The sequence below is a fragment of the Lygodium microphyllum genome, chromosome 23, assembly GCF_053477565.2.
Source record: "Lygodium microphyllum isolate KBCC chromosome 23, Lygodium_microphyllum_v1.1.10, whole genome shotgun sequence".
NCBI classification, from domain to species: domain Eukaryota; kingdom Viridiplantae; phylum Streptophyta; class Polypodiopsida; order Schizaeales; family Lygodiaceae; genus Lygodium; species Lygodium microphyllum.
In genome coordinates, this window is record NC_141157.1 from 17,262,474 (window position 1) to 17,267,273 (window position 4,800).

A 4,800-nucleotide genomic window follows, 5' to 3' on the forward strand; every position below is an offset into this window, starting at 1 on the left:
GTTACCTATTGAAAAGCGAAGATTACAAAGTGTTGACAAACACCTGTTGTAAAGTTAGCTCCTAGATTTTATGGACCTTTCAAGATCATTCACAAAATCAATGACATTGCATTTAAACTAGAATTACCACAACACTGGAAAATCCACAATACTTTTCATATTAGTTTATTATGACCTTTTAGAGGCCAATTACATGTACATCCTATCTATGAAAACCCTCCTTTGTTAGAAGAAGAAACTGAAATCCTTGAACCTGAAACTATTCTAGATACTGACCTTATGACCACTAGAGCTAGCCATAGATATTCTAGATATTTGGTTAAGTTTAAAAATCATTCTGTTGAAGAGGCCCAATGGATGCACGCTCGAGACCTAAGTGCTTACCCCTCACTGCTGGCTCCACAATGAGCTGATACCCGGGGGTATGATGCCAGGAGGCATATTCCACAGTGGATTCCGTGAGATTTTGCGATGGATTCCGTAAAATTATATTTGTTGCCGAGGCTCATACACAAGGTGGATTCCTTGTGCGAAAAGTCGATGGGGACGCTTGTCCTTTTCGGGCATCTTGTTAATTAAATGTTCCAGTGGGTGATTCCGCAAAATATATATTTAAAATAATGGATGCTTATGAGTTTAGAGTGCGCACTCATAATAAATTAAGGTTAGGATTGAGTTCTAACCAATTTATTTATTTTGTAGCTAAAGACTGCTAGGTATTCACTTTTTTCATTTCAATTTTATTATTTTCTAACAATTGTGAATGCTTCAGTTGATGCGAGAGCAGGCAGCAGTGGTGTTGGGAAGCACTGGGTGATAGCGTGTATTCAAGTTATTTAGAAGAAATTATCATTTTTGATGGTCGCGTATCTTAGGCGTGGTGCTAATATGTGGTTTGACGCGCTTATTTATTGAAGTGCCTGACATTTATTTATTATTTTGTATGCGCATGGGCGCATGATTTAAATATTTGTTATTGGACATTGTATTTGGGCACAACCCGACTCTTTGGACGTCCAATTGCTTTAATTCTTTAGTTGGACAAAAGCAAACACAAAAGCTAAAGCGTGCTAATTGTAAATTAGGCTATTTTTTGAGCTTGGGGATGAATCATATATCAAATACATCCTTTGTGGAGCTCTCACACAAGGCATGGGGGGAGATTGTACCCAATTAGTCTTTTGCTTCATGTCGTGCAAGTCTTCTCTCTAGTTTTTTGTGTAAAAGTAGAGCTCTTTTGTTCTTGGAGACCTTCTGGTGCTCGCTACGTACGCATACAACATCTGATCTGTGCACCAGACCACTACTTTGCATTTCCCTAGTCATTACATTTAACTAGATGGGAGTGGCCTCACCATCGAGTGTTTCAACTCCAAAGAGCCCCAAAGGTACATAAGGTACAATGGTTGAGCTAATAGGCAGTTCTCGTTTGGGACATTTGGCGTATAAGTGAGTGAATCCACATTCGGGGCATTTCAAATCGATCTTATCCTAGTTAGCTTGTTCTTGTTTGAGGCAACGAGATGAGATATGCCCTAGGTGATTACAAGTCCGGTATGAGATTGCAACGGTCTATTTCCCAAGTAGTATGGCTGGTTGTAAACCTACAAATATGGTGATCGCCTCGGTAATCGGCAATGCATAGCATCGTGTCCAAACCTACCACAGTTGGCACAAGGTCCAGATCTAGGATCCATGCACTCGGTTGAGAGGTGGTTCCCTCCACAGTAGTGGACACATTGCACATGAGGTTACACAAGTCTTCTAATCATTTCCTGGAGCTTGGCTAGCTCTAGCTTTACGTCCGCCAATTCTTGGCTCGTGTCAACACTCTTCCCTTTCTCTTGCTTATTCTGACTAGATCCCTCGCTAGCAGTGATAGCTCTCTCTGAGGCTCTAGAGGCTGCACTATCTCGGCTTGTGTCTCTCGAGCTCCTCTCCTTGACCAAGTCGTCTATGTGTATGGCTTCTTCAAAGACCCTAGCTAGCACCTCCATCTGCAGGTTCAAATTGCCTACCAAGGCCTTGTAGAGCTCTTCACTCCTAATTCCACTTATGAATATGGTGGAGATCGCTCACTCACTAGGTCACTTTGTGGTTGGGATTCTCTTAAAGAGACTCCACACGTGGGTGACGTAATCTCCAATGTCCTCCTTGTCCTTTTGACTGACATTCTCCTATTCCATGTCATGAAGTGCGTAAGAGACTCAATGGTCATAGTGTCCTTGGTCCTAACAATGGAACTAACAATGTTGTGCTTCATGAGCTTGATGTTGGGACTTAGGACACAACCCTTATTGTTTCAATGGTATGATGCACATAGTCAATGGCTCTCACCTAGCCATCTCACATGCAAGGCCTTATGATAAATCTAATCTATCACTTTCGTACTAGAATACTTGAAGCTTGGCTGTTGAGAGTATACTTACCAACTTAACTCATTATAGTTGCGATATCTTGATAAGAAATGCTCCACAGTCCATGCGATGCCCCTAGATTCACTCCATGTCCTCATATCCTCATTTACATGCGATATAGAGAGGAAAAGATGAAGAAAAAGGGTAGAATTAGAGTGAATGGAGCTTCTTGATGGGTCCTTCACTCTCTCTTGACTTAACCTCACATACAGACCCTCAATCTCACCTCTCAAATTGGAAGGATGGATTAGGAGATAGTGGAATGGCAAGAGCTTCTCTCTACCAAGTCCCTCACACACTAAAGGGATTGTTAGGAGGTTATGTTATGATTGACCTTGGAGTTTTTAATATCCCTAAAAAAGTAATATCAGCCCTCAAAATAGTTTTCCCTTGATTAGGTGGGCTTGCTAATGGTAACTAGGGGGTTCTTTAATAAGAAGAGTCTCTTTTGGTTGCTCGAATCCAACATTTTGTTAGGAGGGTATGTTATAAATGGCCTTGGAGTCTCTCAGTATCCCTGAAAAGTTAATATGAGCCCTCAGAATGGTTGGGGTCCTTGGTTAGGTGGGTTTTGTAATATTAAGAGAGGCTCAAATGTACTACACTTGCAAATATACCTGCCTAGGCAAAACATGGTCAATCTTCAAGATGGTGATGGCATTGGACAATTTACATATGAGAATGTGCAATGGATACCTCCTCACACTCTCTTACCTCTTCTATCTTGCATCCTTGTAGTAGTACAAGTGGAGTATGAGATATAGGCGAGTTATGGAGTATGTGGCTTGTATGTAGAAACACTTGAAGGAAAAGGTGGTTTGCCAATTGTGATGATACTTATATTGAGATAACTTTTCCAATTTAGGTTGGAGTATTGCCATCTCGGACTTTTGTACACTCGTCATTAGAATAACACTTCATGATGTGCAATGGAGCATCATTACTAATGCTTGGAGATATCTAGAGGCTAAGTTTATGCTATTTAACAAAGGGATCATAGTAAGTCTTCTTTCTTATCTATTCTTGCATGTAATGTAAGAAAGTTCCTTGTGCATGCTCACCATACTCCAACTCTACAATTCACATGAGAGTGCTACACAGATGAGCACATTTGGCTTGCAAGAGCTAGAGCCATTAGCATGATGCTGGACAGGCTTGTGGATATTCCACCAATTCTAGAGTGACCACCTCATGGTAGGCGGGGACATAGCACATCAAAGCCTATAAAGGTCCACAAGGCTTTTAAGGCAAAGAAGACATGCCAGAAGGGAAGTGCAAAGGGTAAGCCATAAAAGAAGGCTACCTTGGGAAACAAAGACAAAGGACAACGGAAGAAGGCTTCCAAGGGAAAGATCTCAATCGGGGACACGGACTTAGAGAAAAAGGGGCCAGAGGTCCAAATAGAATCCCAACAAGTATGTCTAATCAACAAGGTGTGGAGCAAAGGGAGAAAAGTCCCAAGATGAGTTGTAGAGGGGGCAATCCTGCTAGGAATGGGTAAGCTAATCAACAACGGCGAGTGTAAAGAGCACTCGTGCGAGGGAGGGAGGGAGGGACAAGGCAATTAGTAAGGGACAAGGCGGCTGTCCCGTAGGCACAGCCTTGGACGGAGAAGGAAACGCAAAAGCGTGAGACACGGAAGAGAGAGAGAGAGCCTAGAGAGAAAGAAGGGTAGTATAAAAAGAAGGGTCGGAGCTCAGAGTATCCATACCTTTCTCGGCCTTTTGGCTAAGATCAAGTGTAGTATCTGTTCTTATCAGTTTAATATCTGATACGTGACCCATCGGGTCACTACGATATTAACCTAATTTTTCTCACGGGGGCAGCCCCACCCGGCAGCTTGCTGCCCGGGGCTGCGCGCGTCGCCTCCGTATTGCACTATCTCGGAGCGCTTGGCGCACCCCCTTCACAGGTCTTGGATGAAATACGGATTGGCGCAGGCAGCGCAAGTGCGTAACCAAGGTTGCCGGTGGAGCGTATCACTGTCTCGTAAAACGCTCGATGCTCACCTCGCACTCCGCTTGTCGCTGATGAAGCCCTGCTAGAACGGAGTGGATGCATATGATGCCCCGGCAGGAAGGCGAACAAGATGCTGAGAGAGAGAGAGAGGACTCGGGTGGACACTTGACACGAGGATCGCCCCTGGCCGCGTGCGATATGTCCCACCCGAGACAAGTCCAAAGAGCACCTTTCCCTCCACGTGGGAAGGCTTAGCATGAACTGTGCGGCCTCGAGAGTGCATCTGGACCCCTGTCCTCGAGGCTTCAATCGCTAGGATGCGAACCCACGAAGAATCCGGCAACGTCCTCGCGGCCCCAAGGGTCATCGGGACGCAATCCACCCGCACCCGCACCTGAACCTCATCTTTAAATTACAGCCCACC

The 4,800-nt window shown here is 44.2% G+C and overlaps 1 non-coding gene across 1 annotated transcript; it reads left to right on the plus strand.

The window, feature by feature from the left end:
• Positions 1–4,124: 4,124 nt before the first annotated feature.
• On the plus strand, positions 4,125–4,323 carry LOC148015927 (U2 spliceosomal RNA). The gene has a single exon (XR_015688202.1). It is a non-coding gene; the product is annotated as a U2 spliceosomal RNA (small nuclear RNA).
• Positions 4,324–4,800: the final 477 nt, after the last annotated feature.